General features: G+C 43.8%; 1 long non-coding RNA gene across 1 annotated transcript in view; it reads right to left on the bottom strand.

The window, feature by feature from the left end:
- Positions 1-424: 424 nt before the first annotated feature.
- The window catches only part of LOC110127702 (uncharacterized), a 170,536-nt gene continuing 145,835 nt past the window's right edge, over positions 425-25,125 (bottom strand). Inside the window, exons 6-7 of the long non-coding RNA XR_011482726.1 lie at positions 3,278-3,348; positions 425-551 (exon numbers count right to left, since the gene is read on the bottom strand). This is a non-coding gene — a long non-coding RNA (uncharacterized lncRNA). The remainder of the gene's footprint in view (positions 552-3,277; positions 3,349-25,125) is intronic.

Genomic DNA, 25,125 nt, shown 5'->3' with positions numbered 1-25,125 from the left:
GAGGGTTATTTCTGGAGTTCTCTGAGGAAGCTCACGGCGTGGCTGCCCACACCGCACCAGACGTGGTGCTGTGGAATTGAGTTTCCAGAACTGTCAGCCCCTCAAGCCTCAAAACTAAAAATAAGTATCTCCTTATTAAAGCAGATTTATTTTTACTAGACTTCTCCACCCGTGCACTATAACTTTCTCCACATTTGAATATTCAAAATATTTTGTCCATAAGGCTTACAATTCCTTAAAATCCATAAACTATAAACTATGACATGATTTCAGCAAGAAAACTGGCTTCTCATTTTCACATGTTTCTGGAACTCGACAGGAAAAGAGTTTGCTCTGAAGAGAAGGATGAAGGGAATTTTATGAAAGATAATATAGAATATACTAAAAATCAACTAAGAAAAAAAGAAGAAAAGCTCACGATATCCTTGGAAGGAGGCTAGAGGCGTCCAGACCCCACGTTCAGCTCCAAGAATTTTCCTCCTGCTCTGAGCCTTACTGGCCCCACCAAGACGGCTTCTGGCAGACCTGCAAGTGTAGGTGTCTCGGAGCATCTGGCAGGGAAAAGAACTAATTACTGGAATCTCAGCACCTCCAAATCTCCAGCGCAACCCTCTGAATCTCAGCCCTTCTCTGACTCTGGGATACAGGGCTGCTATTTGTTATTTTAAGCAAAGTAAGGCACCAGTGGTAAAGAACCCGCCTCCCAATGTAGGAGACGTAAGAGACACAGGTTTGATCTCTGGGTCTGGAAGATCCCCTGGAGGAGGGCATGGCAACCCACTCCAGTATTCTTGCCTGGAAAATCTCATGATCAGAGGAGCCTGGCAGGTGATAGACCATAGGGTTGCAAAGAGTCGGACACGACTGAAGGGACTTAGCATGCACGCACAAAGCTAATAACTCTCCTTTTTAATGAGAAACGTGAGTTCCATTTCATTCCATCTTCTAAGTTCTTATCATTAACATTTTGACTGACACCTGCAGAAAGCAGCAGAGAGCCGGCAGGAGGGTTTGACAGTTATAGGACTTGCTTATCATAAGAACCAGGACTCCATTCGTGTTGTCTTACAGTACTGTTGATGCAAGATGGCTGCTGAAATTGTTCTGCACTAACACTGAGAATATTCATTATGTCCTCTTACTAGGTCACCAGTTTCCTTTTACTTAGAACATCCTGCTCGAGTTAACTGTGATTACCACACTTTGGCTGAGGGCCAAAGAACTGATGCTTTCAAATTGTGGTGCTGGAGAAGACTCTTGAGAATCCCTCAGACTGCAAGGAAATCAAACCAGTCAATCCTAAAGGAAATCAACCCTCAATATTCATTGGAAATGAAGTAGGAAATATTTTATTTAAAGTAATGTCCCTATCTAGTTATATTACATGGAAATTCTTCAGGCAAGGGAGATACATATAGATGCATAAACAAAATAGAGCAACTTAACTCCCCTCCATTTTCCGAGGAAAAGATTCCTCCCCACTTTGTGGATGCGATAAAATCCAGTGTTCTTCCAGCTATAAGCAGAGCCTGGGCTCTGCCTGAAATCAGCCCATAGAAGTCACAGCCCTTTTGGACCCTCTTCCACTGTTGGTGGGAATGTAGACAATGCAGCCACTGTGGAAAACAGCATGGGGTGTGTGCACTTGGCCTCTCAGTCGGGTCCTACTCTTTGCCACCCCATGGACTGTAGCTCAACAGGCTCCTCTGTCCAAGGGATTTCCCAGGCAAGAATACTGGAGTAGGGTGCCATTTCCTTATCCAACAATATGCAACGTTCTCAACAAACTAAAAACAGAACTACCATATGATCCAGCAATTCCACTCCTTGATATACTTCAGAAAAAAAGAAATTTAAAAAGATACATGCACCCCAATGTTCATGGCAGCATTATTTACAATTTGCCAAGATATGAAGGCAAGTTAAATGTCCGTCAAGAGATGAATGGATAAAGAACATGTGGTGTATACACACAATTGGAAGAGGGAGGGGCATAAGAGGTACAATGTATTATTATACATAATAATGTATAAACTAAGCTATAAGGATATGTTGTAAAACACGGGGAATATAGCCAATATTTTACAATAACCATAAATGGAGTAAATCTTTAAAATTGGGAACCACTATATTGTACACCTTATATAATACTTATATGTAGCTTATATAATACTGTACATCAACTACATTTAAAAAAAACAGATGTCACAGCCCTTTTGATCAATGACTGCAAAGCACCTATTTTTCTTTTAAGAAAAGTTGAACGGGTAACTGTATTGGAGGTGAAGTACAGTGCAATCAAACTATGCTAATTTGTTGAACTTTTAGTTAAACGAGAAGAAAACTCACTAATTTTCTTTTCCTCTAGAAGATAAACATATCTCCTATCACATTCTGGAAGATACAAACATAAAACTACTGTGGCTGAAGACATACTAATTACAAATGATCAACATTTTCATCAGACCAAATAGAAATTATTACACCAGATTAACACACCCAAGGGGAAATTATTCCTTAGCTTGCTACTATATAACCTCAAAATGACAGAGGGCATCTGTCTCTATTGAGCCTTAATTGCAAAGAAACCCAATCAGGAAAAATATGCACTTCTTTTTTCTTATAGTCTAATAATTCCTCTTGGCTTAGAGGTAAAGAATCTGCCTGCAGTGTAGAAGATACAGGTTTGATTCCTGGGTCGGGAAGATCCCCTAGAGGAGGGCATGGCAACCCACTCCAGTATTCTTGCCTGGAAAATCCCATGGACAGAGGAGCCTGCCAGGTTATAGTCTATGGGGCCGCAAAGAGTTGGACACAACTGAGTGACTAACATTTTCACTATCAGTAATCCCGCAGTTTTTAATGCTTAAGTTTGTTCAACCTTCTTGCCTGTCTTGCTCACGAAGTTCATTTCCCAATCCCCCAACTTATAAGGATACAAGGAGATGCTTTTGGTTCCCCCCATGCCCTGTGGGGATGGCAGAGAGAGACTCCACCACTGAGACAGGTGTTCCTATAGGTGTAGATCTATCCTGTCATCAGAGAGGATCACAGAGGCAGATGACGGGGTCTCTCGCTTTAAAAATGAGAAGATGAAGGTCAGAGCAGTGAAGCAGGGTTAGGACAAGTTCCCAAGACAAAAGCACAAGTCTCTTGGCCTCTGGAAGCTTCTTTACCCATCACTCCTTTCTGGAACAATAACACCAACTGAACACACAAACAAGGCATCCTTCCGAACAAAAATCAGAGTCTGTTTTTGTTGGTGCTTTTGTTTTACCTCTGGGGAGTGTATCCAAGTCAATATCTTCTTCTCCTTTGATTTTCAAGCACTTTGTCTGCCGTACAAGTCTGGGCAAAGAACAAAAATAAAAATAAAACCTGGATTCATTATCCTGTGAAGCAGGAATAAATCACGACAGCAGCATAAATTTAAATAGAAATCATAGGTAAACAATGGTGAAATAGCAGGTATTCTGAAGCATGGAGCCTTGTTAGAAGTCTTCTCCAGTTTAAGATTTAAAAATATATCTTTGTTCAGAAACTCTAACTTTGAAACTTGAAACTCGGAAAGCCCCCAGCCTCTGGTTCTGTTGTAGCCAGAAGTTTCTAAAAGTCTCTGGAGAATAATCTTTAGATTCTGAGGAAGAGCTACGAATGATCGCAGGTGATGGTGTGGTAGGTGGTAAATAATAATTGCTCCTGATGATTTCTGTGCGTATTTTAATCAGAAGATTATAGACATTGTGCTCAAACAACTGTACAAAGTAATTTAGTTACACTGTTGAATGTCAGAGAATTAATTAACTTTTAAGATGCTCCAGGATACAGTGAGGATTAATTCTGCAACTCTTTCATCATGGAACTTCATTAAAACTTGAGGCTCATAGTTTGTAATGAATGTGGAAGTTTCTAAAATGAAACTTTGCCAGTGTCACTAATTACTTAGTAATTAATTGTAGGTGGTCAGAACTTGAGAGGATGTATTAATTTATCTGTAATATTTAAGATTTTAATGAAAAGTAGAAAATCTTGCTTTGCAGGTATATTTTCTGGTTGCACTTGGATAACCACACTCTCATTTTACTCTCACTGAAGTCTTTCAGGTGGACATTCTAGTACTATTTCAGTTCCCATTTTGGATGAGGAAATGGATTCAGTTACTAAATCTTACACAGAAACCTAAGTGACCAGTACATGGTTATTGCTTAGTCACTTACTTAGTCGTGTCTGACTCTTTTGAGACCCCATGGACTGTAGCCCACCAGGCTCCTCTGTCCATGGGATTTCCCAGGCAAGAATACTGGAGTGGGTTGACATTTCCTTGCCCAGGGGATCTTCCTGACCCAGGGATTGAACCCACGTCTTTGAATTCTTTACTGCTGAGCCATCAGGGAAGGTGAACTGGTACATAATTTGAGGCAATCTTATCTACATGTTCTAAAAACATGTGTGTGTGTATGCGTGTGTGTGCATGTGTGTATATGTGAGTGTGTGTTTGTGTTAGTCCCTCAGTCATATCCGACTCTTTGAGACCCCTTCGACTGTAGTCCACAAGGTTCCTCTCTGTTCATGGAATTCTCTAGGCAAGAATATTGGAATGGGTTGTCATTTCCTTCTCCAGGGGATTCTTCCCAACCCAGGGATCCAACCTGGGTCTCCTGCATTGCAGGCAGATTCTTTAGTATCTGGGCCACCAGGAAAGCCCTCCAAAAACATGTATGTCATGTAAAAATACATTCTATTAGTCAGATACTTTTTAACCATGAAGACTTTTTTTGTTAATCAAAAAAGCAATTAGCTGAGAAAGAATTGCTGTTGAAATCCCATCTTCGGGTCTTACAAGAAGGACCCCCACACAGCCACTGTGGTGCATACTAGTCCCAGGTAGTTACTCTGCTATGATGCAGACAGGTATCAGTCCACCCAAAGCCTGGGTCCCTGTCTTCACCCTGTTCCCTGGGTGGGAGGCCCAGAGTGAATAGTTAAAAGTCTAGAAGCCTCAGCTTCCTGACCTGCCAAACCCGGACAGTACTTGCCTTACGGGGTTCGTTCAGAACAATCAGTGAAACAACATATTATAACATAGTCTATCAACTCGTATGCATCTTTGGTCATGCATAGAACTATGTGGAATATTTTTATTAATTCCATACATATATATGTATATATATGTATAAAATCAGGATTTATCTACATTCTAATAAGAAAGAACATGAATGGTAGAAAGAGGACTTGGCTCTAAGTAGGGAGCCTCTAAAAGAGAAAGCTGGTCCACACAGGATGCCAGAGGCACTGGTGCACAGTAGAGTCATTTTGCAAAGAATAAGATGGAAAAGAAAGAACAATTTTTACATCTTTTTGGCAAATAACTCGGTATTTTCCCTCAAACTTTACAAGTTTTGTAAAGATGAGTCGATTTTCAAACTATCTGAAAACTTCCTTCTATAGTACCATGAAGATCAAGGTTCTATTCTGCAAAATTAAAAAGAATAGAAGCCAGTATGCAACTCTGATGAGGATTTTAAAAGGCAATTTAAGAACAAATCAAATAAGTTTACTAAGTGGATTTTCAAAAAATACAAAGCAGTGCGATTAACCACAGATCTATTTAGGAATAGGTGTTGCTTTCAAAATTATTACATCATCAGGGAGATATACCAAGTCAAACTCTGTAAACTGTTGAGATTCAGTTACATAGCCTGAGTGAGGTAGGTGCCACCTAAGGACTCCCAGACTCTTCATTTCACTTAACTGCATTTCATTCCCACAAAAAATCTACAAGGATGCTTGTTATGAGTCAAGTAGCTAAGGCTCAGAGATGTTAAACCACTTGCCCGTCTTAAGGGCATAGTGAGTCGATGATGGAGAGTGACTGAGTCTGGAGGCAAAGTCAACAGACTCCAAAGCCAGCTTTCTTCTCCCCTACACATCGCCTTCCAGGAACGGGGGCCGGGAGGGTCCATGAGCATCTACAGATGGCCTGGAGCTGGAGATGGCACAGGGCGACGAGAGACCTGGGTGTACAGAAGTGCTCACGAGGACCGGAGGGAGGGCTTGGATCTGTGTGACTGGGGAGGAGGCAAAGGATGCAGCTGGGTCTGTTCTAAAGAAAGGGGAGGTGAGTGATGGGTGGGACCACAGAGATCTAGGGAATGAGCGCAGGAGGAAAGCACAGACTGAGCACAAGCGAAATGCAGGAGAGAGCATTTGGGGACATGAATAAGCAGGTCAACTGATCTGGGTGAAGCATCTGCCTGTGTGAGGAAAGGCAGGACCAGAGGTGAGGCTGCGGCTGGAGCTGAGCTGGGGGAGCCTGGCACACTGCTCTGAGCATGTGGCCTTTATCGTGATGGCAATGAAAGTAGCCATGGCCCCATTACTGCGTGGCAAATGGAAGGGGAAAAGGTGGAAGTAGTGACAGATTTCCTCTTCTTGGGCTCCAAAATCACTGCGGACAGTGACTGCAGCCATGAAATCAAAAGATGATTGCTTCTTGGCAGGAAAGTGATGACAAACAGACAGTGTGTTGAAAAGCAAAGACATTACTCTGCCAACAGAGGTCCGTGTAGTCAAGGCTATGGTCTTCCCGGTGGTCACATATGGTTGTGAGAGCTGGACTGTAAAGAAAGCAGAATGCCAAAGAATTGATGCCTTCGAACTGTGGTGTTGGACAAGACTCCTGAAAGACTCTTGGACAGAAAGGAGATCAAACCAGTCAATCTTAAGGGAGCTCAACCCTGAATATTCACTGGAAGGACTGAAGCTGAAGCTGAAGCTCCAGTATTTTGGTCACCTGATGAAAACAGAGGACTCATTGGAAAAGTCCCTGATGCTGGGAAAGATTGAGGGCAGAAGGAGAAGAGGGTGTCAGAGGATGAGATGGCTGGACAGCTTCACCAGTGCAATGAATGTGAACTTGGACAAACTCCAGAAGATGGTGTGGGACAGGGAGGCCTGGCGTGCTGCAGTCCAGGGGGTCGAAAAGAGTTGGACGTGTCTGGACAACTGAACAACAACAACAATGGAAGTAGCCACTGCGGCACTGGCCTTGGGAGCATCTACTGCATGTGGTCAGCAGTAATGTCAGGCCAGTCATGTGCAAACAGTTAATATTTCAAGAGTTGGACCTTAAAGAAGACTGAGTGCCAAAGAATTGATGCTTTCAAACTGTAGTGTTGGAGAAGACTCTTGAGAGTCCCTTGGACAGCAAGGACACTAAACCAGCCAATCCCAAAGGAAATCAACCCTGAATATTCATTAGAAGGACTGATGCCAAAGCTCCAATACTTTGGCCACCTGATACAAAGAGCTGACTCACTGGAAAAGACCCTGATACTGGGAAAGATTGAGGGCAGGAGAAGAAAGGAGCAACAAGGATGAGATGGTTGGATGGCATCACTGACTCAATGGACATGAGTTTGAGCAAACTCTGGGAGATAGTGAAGGACAGGGAAGCCTGGCATGCTGCAGTCCATGGGGTCACAAAGAGTCAGACTCAACTGGGTAACTAAACAACAATTATTTTAAAGCCAAAGGAAGTATATAGATGAGAAAAAAATGCCTGCTGGTGCTTAGGAAACAAAGTTTTGTTTTTCTGGGGTGCAAGAACACCAATATTTCCTTGATGGAATAAACCATGGACACTTGAGCACAGACTGTTCTCAACATTTAATTGCTAAGGGCCTGAGCCAAGGCAGGATTCCAGAAATCCAGAGATCCACAATAGATCATAAAATGCCTCATGAAAAGAAGCACAGAAAAATATTTTTAAAGATATTTTGAAGGCATGCATTGGTTATATTATCACTTTTTAGCAAGACTGTAAATTTGTTTAGGAAACACATGAGACTATAATAAAGGTGCCAGGGGAGCCGAGGTGAGCGGAATTCAGTATCTGGGTACTTTCATCACATCAGCTTCTGTCCACACCCCTGGGCTGATCTTGACAGACTCAGCTCAGTTTCAGCTTGCCAAATATTCAACAGAATTGTTTAGTTCTTTTTGATTGCCTTGATCTGCTCACCGTCTCCAGAAACCTAAGATTTCAGGAACTGCTGAAACCAGAGGCCCCCTCTCATCACCTATCACTCATCATGACCTGGGAGTCTCTCTTCCATTATGTTTAACTTTGCTTTCCTTCCTCCATCTTTGCTCCTGAAAATATTCTCCCTGCAGGGTTGGGAGTCTTGTTCCTCTCCTTGTCCCTGGCCCCTGGTCCTCACCTTCAGCCCCAGCAGATGCTGCACACCCAGGAGCTCATCCAGCTCCCTGGGTGAAATGATGTTGGTGCCCTGAGGGCAGCAGCCCAGTGCCCGGGCTGGGGGACTAGTGCTGTCCTGCCGGAGCTTGGATCCCCATCCCATCACTCAGCAGCCTGGGCAGTTTTCTTACCCCGAGGTGAAAGTTTAACAGGGACAAGGAGTTTAGTCTGTTTTGTCCACTACTGTATCACTGGAGTTTGGAGCAGTGCCTTTCTAAGGGTTTGTTCAGTGGATAAATGCGGGGCAAAGTCAACAGCTATGATGTGGATGCTGAATACAGCAAGATTAGTTCATTCAGGTACTCATATGCCAGAAACCAACTCTGTTCTGACCTCATCCTAATTCTGGGGGAGGATGGGGAATAGGACGGTGAGCAGAGTGATGCCTGGGGGTCAGAGGGCTTGGGATTGCCACCAGTGACAGTGTCAATGATGGACTAAATTCTTGGCTCTGATGTCCTTATTTCTGTGTGCAGAAGTTGGCTGAGATAACCTTCTGAGTCCTTTCTCACTGTAAAGCTCCAGGATTGTCATATTTGGCTGGATGACAAGGCCCCTTAGAGTCCAGCTGGAAGTGGGCAGTGGCCAGGGGCTTCCTGTCCAACCACAGTCTCCAAAGGCTGAGGACCAGGGTCTCTTGGTGTTTTGATCACTGCTCGCCAGCTTAAGGGGTTTACTTTAGTTCAGACTAAATAAACAAAGGACTAAATCTCTACGTTTCATGCAAAGATGTGTGGCACATACACAGTTAGAATGGGTTCAACTGTAGATTTTAAAATCAACTATTTTTATTAAAATGGAAGATAAATATTATTTCCATAGTTTCTACTATGTTCCAGGCCCCATCATACATCTATATTTATGGAATGGAATAGCCATTATCTTCTCCAGGGGATCTTCTGGACCCAGGGACTGAACTCAGATCTCCTGCGTTTCACATTGCAGGCAGACTGTTTACCATCTGAGTTATTGGGGAAGCGCCTGCATCCACACACCTCCATTCAAAAGTCAAAGCCTCGAATATTTGTATTCATTTTACAAGTTGAAGGCACTGAGACTCTCGGGGGAAAACAAATATATGCATCTGAATCAATCAACTAAGATTCACTAAAAACCTATTACGTGAACAGTAATGGAGAAAAAATAAAAGCGTAATGAAGACTAGTTCTCACTCCTTAGCAGCCTCTAGCCTTCTTGAGAAAATAAGACACACACACAAATAAGCCCCTTCGTAGATCACAGCCTTGTCGAGGTGAAGGGGCCTTTGTAACTCAATGAAGATATGAGTCACGCGGTGCAGGGCCACCAAAGACAGACAGGTCATAGGGTTGAGTTCTGACAAAACGTGGTCCCCTGGAGGAGAGAATGGCAACCCACTCCGGTATTCTTGCCTGAAGAACCCCATAAACAGTAGGAAAAGGCAAAAATATATGACACTGGAAGATGATCCCTCTGTTCAGAAGGTGTCCTGTATGGTACTGGAGAAGAGCAGAGGGCAATTACAAATAGCTCCGGGAAGAATGAAGCAGCTGCGCCAAAGCAGAGATGACACTCAGTCGTGGATGTGTCTCGTGGTGAAGGTCAAGTCTGATGCTGAAAAGAACAATGTAGCACGGAAACCTGGAATGCTAGTGTCAGGCACTGAGCTAGACATTAGAAATTCACAGATGTGTAAAACACCACCTCTAAGGTCTGGAAGCCCATATGGGCTGAACTGCTGTGGAAAGTTTCAAGACCAAAAGGAGCGTTGACGAAGGGAGAAGATGCGACAGGAGTGAAGAAGGCAGGAAGGATGGAACAAAGGAACCAGCACAAAAATAAGAATCTCCAAGGCCAGAGACAGGAAACGTGGGGCACCTGGGAGACTTCACCTTCTGAAGCACAGAAGTCGTGCGGGAAGGAGCAAGTGAAGAGGCTGACGGACTTAAAGAAAACCTACGGAAGGTCTTGGAAGGTTCATACAGGAAACAACCAGCTAACGCTGCTTTAATTCTGAGAATGGACCTTGTAGCATGTAACTTGAGTCTTGAATACCAACTAGTTAGCTCAGAGCAGAGGAATTTATTCTTAGGATTATTAAGGAACCACCTTACTGCCTGCCGTTCTTGTCTGATTACCATGATTTTTTCCCAGCCACTTTCATCGTCAATATAGGCCTTTGGGAAGTGTGCAAAATTTATAATATGGCAGGCATTAGGAAAAACAAAGTGAGCTTTGTAAGGCGTTTTGTTAGATTTTCTTAATAGCAGTGATTGAATATGACAGCTATTACAACTAATGGTTCTGCCGATTGTGTGAATTAGAGTATGTTAAACACTGCTCGGGGAGGCAGAAGATACTATTAGAGAATACTGAGGTGGACGGGAGGGGCCTGGAAAAAAGTCCTATGCTGGCCTGGGGAAGCCAGTGAACAGATTGTATAAGGTGCGGGAGGGGAGCTGCGTTTCTAGCAATTTCCTTTATGAGGAAACTGTTTAGTGAGTATAATCTTATTCCCTTGTTGCAGATTGAAGCCTTTAGTACCAATTACAAAGAAACGTGTTCAAGGTGCAAGTTTTGCATTCTACAGTATGAATAAGAATAAACAGTTTAGGGAGGACATGGTTAAGATCCTTCCCCCTCAGTAGTTCTATTTTCACCAAGTAAGAAATAAATTCCTCTCAAGATGACCCTGAGAATCCTGAACAGCAGGAGAATGTCTAAATCTAACCCAGCCAGGCAGGTTCAGAGCCTCCAGCTGCTGTGTTGGTGCCAGCCTGATGCTTTGAAATGCACATAGAATTCAGGGTCAGGTGCTCTGGATTCAGATCCCACCTGTTCTGCCACACTGTGGTCCTGCACACTTTGCCTAGCCTCTCTGGACCTTCAGGTGCCGACATGATAAAACCAGAGTCAGCGTATTTACCACGCATAGAGCTGCTATGAGGATGAAATAAAGTTCACTAGACCGTGCATATGAGTTGTCTTTCACGGGGCTTTGCAGCAGGACCTGAGTGTGTGCAATTAGCATTACTGTCGGTAAATCTGGTGCTCTGAGGTTACGGAACTAAGAATATGCTGGACTTAACCAGAAGACCCAGGTCCTGGATTAGCTACTAGGAAGAGCCTTGACTTCCTCACCAGTTAAGTGACAACATGCTAATGACAATAACATCCCTTTTGCCTAAATGACAAGATTATGGGAAACTTTAAAGGTAATATATTAAAGTCATTTTTCACCGTAGAGTTCATTCCTGGATGCAAGATACTCAAGGGTAAGGTCATTTGCCTGCATTTAACGCACCGTGAATATAATACCACTCACTCTGGTGGTGATGATTTAGTTACTCAGAGAGTCGTGTCCCTCTCTCGCAACCCCATGAACTATAGCCTGTCAGGATCCTCTGTCCATGGGATTTCCCAGACAAGAATACTGGAGCGGGTAGCCATTTCTTTCTCCAGGGGATCTTTCCAGTCCAGCGATCTAATCCTCATCTCCTGCATTGCAGGCAGATTCTTTATTATTGAGCCACCAGGGAAGCCCACTACTGAGTCTACTAGCACCAAAAAGGTACTCTATCTAATAGTATATAGTTTTTCAGTAGTGGCATTTTATTGTGAATCTGACTCTTCGAGGTTGTATTAACATGCAAACTTAGACTATTAAGGTTCTATTAACATGCAAACTTAGACTGTGAAGATGAATCTTATATACATCTAGTAGTATGTAATACACTTGAATCCATAACATGACCCTCCACTAAGAAAATGTGAACATAAATAGACTATTTCCACTACTAAATCATGGAGACTTAGAATTTACTAATTATAGTTCCCTCTCCAAAGATTAACATCAGAACAAGCATGCTTTTTAAAAATAAACACAAAACTGGAGTGCCGTTAAGGAAAGACAAAACTTCCTCAATTGCTGGGCAGCATCTAATTGATTTTGGAAGAAAGTCAAGAGTTAATTTTATATTTTGCCCTGGAACTGTAAGCAGTCTGAGATTCTAAGGTCACAGCATTGCCAGTATAAGAAGTCAGAGCCAGCCTGTCCGGAGGTCAGTGATGGTGGATGCACTGGAAGCCAGGGGAAATTAAAACTCTGATCTTTGCTAATTGAACCCCGTACCTTCCCCAGTAGCTCAGACAGCAAAGAATCCACCTGCAACGCAGAAGACCTGGGTTTGATCTCTGGGTTGGGAAGATCCCTGGGAAGAAAAAATGGCAACCCACTCCAGCATTCTTGCCTGGAGAATCCCATGGACAGAGGAGACTGGTGGGCTACAGTCGCAAAGAGTCTGACATGACTGAGCGACTAAGACACTCTCACTTGCTAATTTAATGTCCATGCCTATCCTTGGACATAGGCCAAGTAAAAATCATTTTCCCTCAGCATGTAAAAGAGGCCAGATGGGATTTAAACATTCTCCTCCACCTCTACAGGGTATCTTATTATTTTAAGAGCAAAGATCTGGGTTAGAGTACAGGCAGCCTCAGGAGATTATCACAAGTAAACTGTGAAAAGAGTTAAAATAAATCGTATCTGCTCATCATGAGCAGACATACTTTTCCTTGTTGATTTCCCTGTTCTCTTTTTCTTCCTCCAGCTGGAATTCTGGACCATGAACAGGGGTCAGGAAGATTGGGGTGGGGGGAGGGGTGGGCGGCAGGGAGCAGGTCCAAGCAGACATTACTGCCAAGACCATTGATCCAAAAAATGTTATGCTGATTGTAATAGAAAAAGGGGACAAGGATTGGGGCACGAGCATGACTCTGGTTTCAGGATTCGAAAGAAGAAGTATGGCTTAAGAATTCTAGACTTTCACCATGGGTCTCCCCTCCCCCCCACCCCCCAGCTGCTGACACAGTTACCTGTATTTACAAAAGAGGATTTCACAGAATAGCATCATGTGTGATTTTTGTTCTTTTTGGCTTGGTAATCAATTAACTACATGGACATCACCAGATGGTTGACACTGAAATCAGATTGATTATATTCTTTGCAGCTAAAGATGGAGAAACTCTATACAGTCAGCAAAATCAAGACTGGGAACTGACTGTAGCTCAGATCATGAACTCCTTATTGCCAAAATCAGACTTAAATTGAAGACAGTGGAGAAAACCACTAGACCGTTCAGGTATGACCTAAATCAGATACCTTATGACTATACAGTGGAAGTGAGAAATAGATTTAAGAGACTAGATCTGATAGACAGAGTGCCTGATGAACTATGGATGGAGGTTTGTGACATTGTACAGGAGACAGGAATCAAGACCATCCCCAAGAAAAAGAAATGCAAAAAAGCAAAATGGCTGTCTGAGGAGGCCTTACAAATAGCTGTGAAAAGAAGGGAAGTGAAAAGCAAAGGAAAAAAGGAGAGATATACCCATTTGAATGCAGAGTTCCAAAGAATAGCAAGAACAGAGAAGAAAGCCTTCCTCAGTGATCAATCCAAAGAAATAGAGGAAAACAATAGAATGGGAAAGGCTAGAGATCTCTTCAAGAAGATTAGAGATACCAAGGGAAAATTTTATGCAAAGATGGGCTCAATAAAGGACAGAAATGGTAGGGACCTAACAGAAGCAGAAGATATTAAGAAGAGGTGGCAAGAATACACAGAAGAACTATACAAAAAAGATCTTCATGACCCAGATAATCATGATGGTGTGATCACTCACCTAGAGCCAGATATCCTGGAATATGAAGTCAAGTGGGCCTTAGGAAGCATCACTATGAACAAAGCTAGTGGAGGTGATGGAATTTCAGTTAAGCTATTTCAAATCCTCAAAGATGATGCTGTGAAAGTGCTGCACTAAATATGCCAACAAATTTGGAAAACTCAGCAGTGGCCACAGGACTGGAAAAGGTCAGTTTTCATTCCAACCCCAAAGAAAGGCAATGCCAAAGAATGCTCAAATTACCGCACAATTGCTCTCATCTCACAGGCTAGTAAAGTAATACTTAAAATTCTCCAAGTCAGGCTTCAGCAGTTCATGAACTTCCAGATGTTCAAGCTGGTTTTAGGAAAGGCAGAGGAACCAGAGATCAAACTGCCAGCATCCTCTGGATCATCGAAAAAGCAAGAGAGTTCCAGAAAAACATCTATTTCTGCTTTATTGACTATGCCAAAGCCTTTGACTGTGTGGATCACAATAAACTGTGGAAAATTCTGAAAGAGATGGGAATACCAGACCACCTGACCTGCCTCTTAAGAAACCTATATGCAGGTCAGGAAGCAACAGTTAGAACTGGACATGGAACAACAGACTGGTTCCAAATAGGAAAAGGAGTACGTCAAGGCTGTATATTGTCACCCTGTTTATTTAACTTATATGCAGAGTACATCATGAGAAACGCTGGGCTGGAAGAAGCACAAGCTGGAATCAAGATTGCCAGGAGAAATATCAATAACCTCAGATATGCAGATGACACCACCCTTATGGCAGAAAGTGAAGAAGAACTAAAGAGCCTCTTGATGAAAGTGAAAGAGCAGAGTGAAAAAGTTGGCTTAAAGCTCAACATTCAGAAAACAAAGATCATGGCATCAGGTCCCATCACTTCATGGCAAATAGATGGGGAAACAGTGGAAACAGTGGCTGACTTTATTTTTCTGGGCTCTAAAATCACTGCAGATGGTGATTGCAGCCATGAAATTAAAAGACGCTTACTCTTTGGAAGAAAAGTTATAACCAACCTAGACAGCATATTAAAGCAGAGACATCACATTGCCAACAAAGGTCCGTCTATGGTTTTTCCAGTGGTCACATATGGATGTGAGAGTTGGACTATAAAGAAAGCCGAGCACTGAAGAATTGATGCTTTTGAAATGTGGTGTTGGAGAAGACTCTTGAGAGTCCCTTGGACTGCAAGGAGATCCAACCAGTACATCCTAAAGGAGATCAGTCCTGGGTGTTCATTGGAAGGTCTGATGTTGAAGCTGAAACTCCAATACTTTGGCCACCTCATGCAAAGAGCTGACTCATTGGAAAAGACCCTGATGCTGGGAAAGATTGAGGGCAGGAGGAGAAGGGGACGACAGAGGATGAGATGGTTGGATGGCATCACCAACTTGATAGACATGGGTTTGGGTAGACTCGGGGAGTTGGTGATGGACAGGGAGGCCTGGTGTGCTGCAGTTCATGGGGTCGCAAAGAGTCAGACATGACTGAGTGGCTGAACTGAACTGAATCAATTAGCAGGGCTGCCCAGGTGGCTCAGTGGGTAAAGAATCCACCCGCAAAGCAGGAGACACAGGAATCTCCAGTTTGACCCCAGGGTTAGGAAGATCCCCTGGAGGAGGGCATGGCAACCCACTCCAGTATACTTGCCTGGAGAATTCCATGGACAGAGGAGTCTGGTGGGCTATAGTCCTTGGTGTCAAAAAGTCAGACATGACTGAAGTGATGGGCATGCATACACACATCAACTAACATTCTCTACTTTTTCTATAAGTAGTAATTATGCTTATTGATCCATTTCAGTGCAAACCCCCTTCAAAACCATAAGGCACTCAACAGTGTACCATAAGCGGAGTTAGGGAAGCCGTACATCTGTGCTGAAGAGAAAGGCTTGGCTAACCTCTGAGTGAACACCATGGTGTCATTGCTTTTTAAAGCAGTTCAAAGAGCTGTTTATTCTCTCTGGCTTTTGACATTGAAAATGAATGTCTAAAATGTTTACAAGAGCATTTTTGTTTGGGAAAAAAGATAACAGAACCGAACAAAAAGAGTAAGAGCAAATGGATGTACTGGCCTCTGGAATAAACAAACAAGGTTCCTGGGAAAAATATTTTTTGAAAAAAGAAAAAGAGAAAAACTTCTCCCTCCACTAGGAAATGGAAAGGCTGCTGAAGCTCTCAGCCACTTGAAGTTGTAAACGGCGTGGGTGTGAAAAGCAGTGAAGAAAACCCAGACCCCGTGCAGTTTCGGCAAGAGGAGTGGGTGTAGAACAAAGGATGAGATGCAGGATACAGATGTGACAGAGGAGCGCCTTGGTACCCGGAGGCAGCGGATGGCACGCCACAGAGGGAGGGTGCGGAGCCACCACACTTTAAATCGGCTAAGTGAACGAAAATACATCACCTGAATGCTCTATAAAAGGAACAAAATGCACAGTCCAGGATGTAAAATCCACCTGAAGAGTGTGTCCTATGAACCGAACTTTGGGAAGATCCCCTGGAGGAGGGCGACAACCCACTCCAGTATTCTTGCCTGGAGAATCCCATGGACTGAGGAGCCTGGCGGGCTGCAGTCCCTGGAATCGCAAAGAGTCGGACAGGACTGAGCGACTAAGCACAGCACGAGCCAAACTCTCCCGATGACCAGTCTCGTGAGTACAAGAGCATCCCGGCCAAGTCGGCCTCTGCGCAGAGGTGCACGCCTTCCGGTCCCACCTGCTGAGTGGGAGGAACAGGGCTGGGGGAGGGTCGGGAGAACCAGCAGCCCCTCCCCTAGCAGCTCCCCAAAGCTCACCCTGGGAGGTCTACTGTCCTTCAACCCTGAACACCAGTGCCTTCTGCCCACAGCAGCGTCTGAAGACACCCACTTCTCACCTCTCTCAAGCCTTTCATGGCTCCATTTCTAGTTGCCAGTCATTCACTTTGTATTAGATTTTCTTTGTGTTTATAATCCCCAGCATGGGGAATGAAGCTTTCATTCTTAAATGTCATTTAGATTATTTACTCATTTAAGTTAAAAAAAGTGCAAATACAGTTGCATCTGGAGCTTCTTAGAAAATGTAAACAATCTATTAGTCATGGGAGGATTTGAGAGGTGGACCATAAAGAAGGCTGAGCGCCAAAGAATTGATGTTTTCAAACAGTGGTGCTGGAGAAGACTCTTGAGAATCCCTTGGACAGCAAGGGATTAAACCAGTCACTCCTAAAGGAAATAAGTCCTGAATATTCATTGGAAGGACTGATGCTGAAGCTGAAGCTCCAATACTTTGCTATGTGATGGAAAAAGCCAACTCATTGGAAAAGACCCTGATGCTGGGAAAGATTGAAGGCAGGAGAAGAGGGCAACAGAGGATGAGATGGTTGGATGGCATCATTAACTCAATGGACATGAGTTTGAGCAAGCTCCAGGAGAAGGTGAAGGACAGGGAAGCCTGGCGTGCTGCCGTCCATGGGGTCGCAAGGAGCCAAACATGACTCAACAACAACAACAACAAATAAAAAACTGAGGACCGATAGTCATAAGTTTACATTTAGGAACAAAAGGATGATGTGCCATTGATAAATGAAAATGGAAACTATTCAGAGTAAGGAAACCATGTCTGAGGGATGTCTGGATTAAAGATGACAAGAACCAGGTGAGCGAGAGGGTGCTGGTGGGATGAGAGGATGTGGATACCAGGCCGCGTGCCCAGAGAGATGCCACCTGTGAGACGGCTCCAAAGATGCAGGCAGTCTTACAGAATTTTACACGTGAGATTTGCTTCCTGTGACTTCCATATAATACCTCCACTTAGAGGTCAATTCACATTACTGAGGATGAAGTAAGTAAAAATATTTTTAAAATGAAGCATCAAGGCTTAGATGAATTCTATGAGTTAGTGAACATAATATTATCCAGAAAATTTTAAAAAAAAGATTTTGAAGAAACACAAGGAACTATTATCACCAACAAGTTTGTTCTTTTCTCTTCTACATGCTTTACTCTCTGTTTCACATTTTCAAGACTTCCTTACCTGGACTGGCTGTTCACCTTCTGGAGTCTTCCACTGAAGTTCAAATTACAGAGAATTTTTGATATTGAATGTCAGAGCCTGATTCCACATTTGCCTGTGTTAGTTTTCTCAGATGACCCTGAAGTGTTGCCTCCTTTTTCAAGCTCCTGTCCAAACATGGACAGTCGAAAATGCTGGTTTGTATAAAAATGAGAGCACAGGCGTCCATTTAGGGTGATGCATCAGGGCTGAACTGTCATGGGAACAGACACACATCCAAAACTGAAACACTGAATAGAGACGTTTTCCTTTCATGGAACACACTATTTAAGTTTCTTCCCATATTGCCCTCTGTGCAGATATCACAGGCATAGTCATCAGCAATACAGTTTTCACAATTTAAGAAACTTGAAAACAGAAGACTGTCATAAAGATGCACCTGCAGTGAAAATGCCATATAAACAGCTGACTCTGTTTGTATCCTTCAATATTCATGCCCTGATGTGACTACCTGTATCATGAAATACTATGGGCTTCCCAGGTGGCACAGTGGTAAAGAATCCACCTGCCAATGCAGGAGATGCAAGAGATGAGGGCTCGATCCCTGGTTGCAAGAGATGAGGGTTCTATCCCTGGGTGCAAGAGATGAGGGTTTGATTCCTGGGTCGGCAAAATGCCCTGGAGTGGGAAATAGCAGCCCACTGCAGTATTCTTGCTTGGAAAATGCCATGGACAGATGAGCCTGGTGGGCTATAGTCCAATCCGTGGGGTCACAAAGAGCTAGACACGACTGAGCGACTGAGTACACAGAGATGCACGCATGCAATGGAGCGATGAAAATGCCATGTAAACATCTGACTCAGTCTGTATCCTTGAAAATTCATGCCTGATGGGACTACCTGTATCACAAAATACTATGGGGTGATTAAACATATTTACCAGCAAGAGAATATTAAGCTTTTTTTAATCATTTGTTTATCCAGAAATTCTGTATCTGATTGTCTGCTTCATCCTCCTGAGCCTGGCTAGGAAGTTTTGTGTTTTAACGTGAAGGGCCGATTGTGGGTGAAAGAGGAGAGATGGGGTTGAGGCTGAACTGTGAATTCCAGATGTGGTTGGAGCCCGACGGCAGGTTCAGGTCAAAGATCTGCTGGGACCAATGGTCTGGTCCCTTCCATGGGTGACTGCTATCTCCAGTAGGTTTCTGCACCCACAGTTCTGCCTCCAGAGGCTCTAACCTGTTTCTGAACAAGGGAGGCGCCATCAGAGGATGACCAGGCGTGATGGCGCCCTCAGGGACCTGGTCCATGCCCAAGCTCCAGTTCCCCCAGTGAAATGGGAAAATCAGATCCAACCCGTCTGGAACGTTGTGACCGTGAGGAATCTCACACAGACAGACACACGCAGAAACATACACACACAGATATACAAATAGACACACACATAGACACACAAACACACACACATACAGAGACACACACATATAGGCACACACACAACACACACAAATACACATACATGCATAGACACAGATACACATAAACACATAGACACACACAGAGAGACACACAAACACACACACACACAAATACACACACAGACATACAGGCATATACATGTACGCTCACACAGACACACCTACACATGAACACTACATACACACAGACAGACATACACATACACATAGACATACACATACACACAGACACACACACACACAGACAGACATACACATACATACACACAGACACACACACCCCAGGTCTGGGAAGTACTCTCTTGACGATAGTGCTGTCATCCTTTACATCCGGGGGAGCATGGACTCAAATGCATCAGTATCTTGGCAGTGCCCTCTTTTTTTCCAGGAATTCACTTCCTATTTACTGTAAATGTGCTGGTAACACGACGCATAATAAATCCTTTCTGACACAGGAGAGTTTTCTTTTGTTATTTTCAAGTCATGATCAAATTAGGGAGTGATAGCTAACGGTGAACAATGTCGGATTCGTGATCTCCGAAGAAGAAGATTTAGCTTCGGGACCAGGGACCAGGATCACTCAAGAGCTTTTCCATAGCAGGTTTATTAAAGTATAAAAAGGACAGAGAGAGCTTCTGACATAGACATCAGAAGGGGAACAGAGAGGGCCCCCCTCGCTAGTCTTAGCAAGGAAGCTAAATACTTTCTTAATTGGTTATTATAATAAATCCAAAGAATGTCTCAAGGTTGTAAAGATCTTACTAGACCCACTCTCACAATTTATATTTTAAGATGACAGGATTAGAACTAACAGTAGAAAGATCTTACCAGACCCACTTCCATAGTATACATTTTAAGATAACAGGATTAATCAGAAGGTTTTCAAGAAGGAGAAACTCTCCTCAAGCAGGATACATTGTTGTATAATCCCTAGTACAGAGTTTAAACTGAGCTGCTTTGTTGCCTAATCATCAGCTCCGGGCTTAAAGAAAAAGAAGGTTTATGTGACTAAGGAATGCAGAGAAAATAAAAAAAGTCATACACACACATCGACAGACACATATACACAAACATAGACACACATACACAGACAGACACAGACACACAGACAGACACACACAGACATACACAGACATACATATAGACAGACACATATACACAAACATACACACACACACACAGACACAGACACACAGACAGACACACACAGACATACACATACATACATATAGACACACACATACACCCCCCCCCTCAGGACTGGGAGCTGCTCTCATGAAAAGGTTGTCCTTTTCTCCTCCTTAAGAATTCCAGACCCCTATCTCCTCCTCAAGAGCCCCAGACCCCTTCCTCCTCCTTGGGGACCCCGGACTTCTTATCAACCTGCCTAGGAATTGACTCTCTCAGGAGCAATGAGGTTTCCCTCTATTTTACAATAGACTGAGTTTTCTAGGGAGCCCCTATATGAAGTCTAACCTCAGAGGGCTTCAGTACCAAACTAGATCTGGAATGGGCCTTCTGGAATTTGGAGTGGGGTAATTCTGTTAACACTAGCCTTGCCCAACATACCAGGGTAAACCTGTACTTCACTAGACAGCAGTGCTCCGTGCACACATGCTATGTAGTTCATATTAATTGGCATTGATCTATTAGTTTGTTTATCTAGTTGTTGATCCAACAACCACTAACTCAGTATGTGTTGCATGCTAGGCACTAGAGAGTATACAGTTCTAGTGAAGAAGCTGGGATATGTTCAAAAAAATACAATTTAAAATAAGAACAAAAGCTACCCCTACTGAGTGTCTACATAGGCCCACTGCAATACAAGGTGTTTTACATACATTATCTCTAGTATTTAGCACTAAAGACCCAAGGGAATCCCTGGTAGTTCAGACAGTAAAGAATCTGCCTACAATGCAGAAGACCTGGGTTCAACAAACACCCAAAGATATCATTGATATATTTTTCATTGGTAAGAAAACAGGCTCACACAAGATAAGCAATTTCCCCAATGTGACTTGGCACCTTCTTGGGAAATCCCCCAAATCAATCACTTAATTATTAGCACCAACTATGTGGGCTGAAGTGGGACGGCGTTTTCAGCACTGTCAGAAAGGGAACATAATTCTTGTGCAGAGTGGCAGCGGCACTATTCAGAGAGAAAGCAGTAGTACCCAGTCCACCATGTCTAGGGGAAAATAAATCAGTCTGTGCTGGGTCCTGTGTAAGGAGTGAAGTGGTGATAAAGCAGTTTCCAGCAGGACCGATTGGTTTAGGCTGCAACTTATGAGATTTAAGAGAGATTTTTAGAAAGAATTTTCTGCAGATGAGAGTTGAAAGGTATTAGGCTAACCTAAGAGAGATGGAAAATGTTTATTTCATGCACAGTTGAGTTTTCACTAAAATATTATCACTCAGAAACGTTGCTATCCATCCATCAACACATACTCCCAACTCGAGCTATTTTAATGATCATTATGGGCATGAATTTCCTTGATTTCGTATCATGACCCCTGTGTGACTTGTGCTGCTCAGCACTCATGCCGTCTTCCTCAGGCTTATCTGCCCAGACTTGTAGAAGCTAGCATTTGCCCTCTTGCTCAGTTAAGAGAAATTCTGTTTCCTCAATCTTCACTCATTAATCAGTCCTTTTAGTCATTTAATCATTCACTTATTTCTTAATCCCATTCCAGCTCTTCTTTGTCTCACAGGTACTAAGGCATGCAAAAACCAAAGATAGCATTGATGTATTTTTCATAGGTAAGAAAACAGGCTCACACAAGATAAACAATTTTCCCAATGTGACTTGGCACCTTCTTGGGAAACCCCAAAACAAATTACTTAATTATTAGCACCAACGCAGGGCCTTGAGCATCACCAGAATGGGGTATTTCTCAGTTCTGAGAGGTAAGGCATATGACAGAGTATCTCCCTATTACACAGATCAGAATAAAGTGTGAAGTTCAAAAGAATATATAAAATGACAAGAGCATATTTTGCAGAAGATGCTGGTGAAGAACCTGAAAGAAGGTAACAATGGGAGAGAAATCAAAGTTCGTAAGGAGTGGGGACGATGGGCTTTCAGTAGCATTGTCGGCACCACTTTCAACCTCAGCTCTGCTGAGAATGCATTTCTGGATTGCAGCTCTGTGCTTACTTGCGTTCAGTGCCCAGAAGTATTTATGTTACAGAGATGGCATCCCAATCACGAGCCTTTCTGCACACGCACACCGTTATGTGTGTATGTGTGCTAAGTCACTTCAGTCATGTCTGATTCTGTGCAACCCTATGAACAGTAGCCTGCCAGGCTCCTCTGTCCATAGGATTCTCCAGGCAAGAATACTGGGGTGGGTTGCCACTTCCTCCTTCAGGGGATATGTGTGTATATGTGCGTGTTTAAGAACATACACGACTCTACATAAAACCATACACATAGAACAAAGTTGATTGAAGTGGTTGTCCTAGGTGTGATAAAAACCATTTGAAACTTACTACTGATTTAGCCAAATATTGGGGAGGCGGGGAAGGTTCCGAAGACATAGTCTCTTCAGCAAATTGCTGACATATAAGCCAAAATTTCTATGCCTCAAGTCTCTGTTGGTCGAAGGAAAATGGTAGCTTCTGATGGACAGGGAGGTGGCAGGTTCAAATTTCAGCTCATTGTGGACAGAGTGAAGAAAGCAAGAAAACCATGGGCAGGATGGTTGGACTGAGCGGGAACCCCGTGGGAGGTGGGATTCTTCTCACTGTGAACCACAGCTCTCCTTAACATATGTGTGCTTCTTGCAGGAAAAGGAGGAAGAGACTGCAGAAACTACATAGCTTTTAAAAGTCAGACACAGCTGAATACCAGGAATTTTATACAGTTCAGCTGAATAATCTCTAAATATGTCAGGTTCAAGTTCAACAGCAAGACGGGGCAAATGTGAAACAAACAAAAACTTCTAGACAGCTGCAAAGTTTAAGAGGTTTTGGGGGATGTCCCTGGTGGTCCAGTGGTTGAGAGTCTGCCTTCCAACACAGGGGTTGCAGGTTCGATCCCTGGGCTGGGGTTCGGCGGGACTAAGATCCACATGCCACAGAGCAACTGAGCCCCAGAGCCACAACTAGAGATGCTTGTGGTGCTGCAACTAAGGCCTGACACAGCCAAGAGCAAATCAATAAACATTTTTAAAAAAAGATTTTTGGACCGGTTCTGAGATCTTAGGAGACCTCTTCATAAATAGAAAGAGAAAAATGACCGCCATTAAAAATACTAGTTTTGCTTTTCAGAATATGTAAGTATAATTGAGAAGGAAGTATAATTTCTATTTCATCTGAGAAGAAGTAGAGAAAGAAAACTGTATTGGTATATATTCTTTCCTTAAAACTGTCCTGCCCTTCTCTTCGGAGCAGCGTCCTTGGCTGCTGGAGCTGGAGCGGCCAGCGCTGAATCACTGCAGGTGATATCAGGTCCCTGAGGCTTCTCAGCCTCTGAATTCGCCTTCCTTCCACGACAGGAGCACCCGATTCCACAGGCCAGTGCAGCTGCCCCTTATTCTCAGGACCAGTCCTGATCCGAAGCCTTTGGTGAGTCGCTAAACCCCACAGTTCAATCTAAAGTCCAAAGGTCTGAGCCTGAAGCAGGGCCCAGTTCTGATACCCGAGCTCAGGGCTCAGCCTCATGGGCTCTGCGTCACAGAACCTGGCATTTGCATCGGTCCTTGTTGGCTCAGTGATGAAGAATCTGCCTGCCAATGAAGGAGAAGGAAATGTAGGCGACTCGGGTTCAATCCCTGGGTCGGGAAGATCCCCTGGAGGAGGGCATGGCAACCCAGTCCAGTATTCTTGCCTGGAGAATCCCCACGGACAGAGGAGCCTGGTGGGCTATAGCCCATGGGGTCACAAAGTCAGACGCAGCTAAGTGACTAACACACACACACTTTGTTTCTAAACACCTGGTCTAGAGGGACTTTTCCTGGTGGTCCAGGGGTTAAGACTCCAAGGTTTCAATGCGGGGAGCGTGGGTTTGATCCTTGGTCAGGGAGCTAAGGTCCTGCATGCTGCACAGCATGGCCAGAAAGTAAAAATACATTTTAAAAAGAGTCTCATCTACTGTCATGCAAAGAACCCAGGAGCCCTCCTCAGGGAAGCCCCATGTTCCTACTTGGCTCTTGCTGGGCCCCCTCCCATGACAAGCCCTCTGCCTCCCAAGCCCACCCCTGGAAGGCAGGCCTGTCCCCCCAGCTGGCCAGGCCCCCATGTGCCTACGCCTCTGAATTATTCTCTTTTACCGTGCTTTGCCCACTGCCTGGGATTCCCCACCTTCATTTCAGATTCCTCCAACTTAGCTCCAGCCCCTGGGCTCTGGGCCCTACACATCCAACCCTATTATCATCTTGTACTCACCACGTTTTCATCTTCTGAGACCCAAGCAGCTGATGTGGTCCTACTTCTCTATGACTACCCTGTCCTAATAAAAATAATGGGCCATGCTCTGTCAAACCCTGGAGGATGGACAGTCTGGACCAGGAGAGTGTAACTAAGCTGTCACCACATACCTAATTGGAAGCTTCCCCACTGCTGGGCACTGACAACCCCGGGGTGCCTGGAAGGGCCTCGGACACCAAGAGTCCTTCTGGCCTGAGTGCCTCTGCCCCTGCTCTGAATTCCCTCCCGGCCCAGGTATCTATTAGCATCTTCTCTCCATGACATGACGTTAGAGGCTTTACACATTCAAGCAAGCTGGCAAAGAGG

Source organism: Odocoileus virginianus, chromosome 22, assembly GCF_023699985.2.
Source record: "Odocoileus virginianus isolate 20LAN1187 ecotype Illinois chromosome 22, Ovbor_1.2, whole genome shotgun sequence".
Taxonomy (NCBI): domain Eukaryota; kingdom Metazoa; phylum Chordata; class Mammalia; order Artiodactyla; family Cervidae; genus Odocoileus; species Odocoileus virginianus.
This window is presented reverse-complemented; position numbering and strand designations above follow the sequence as displayed.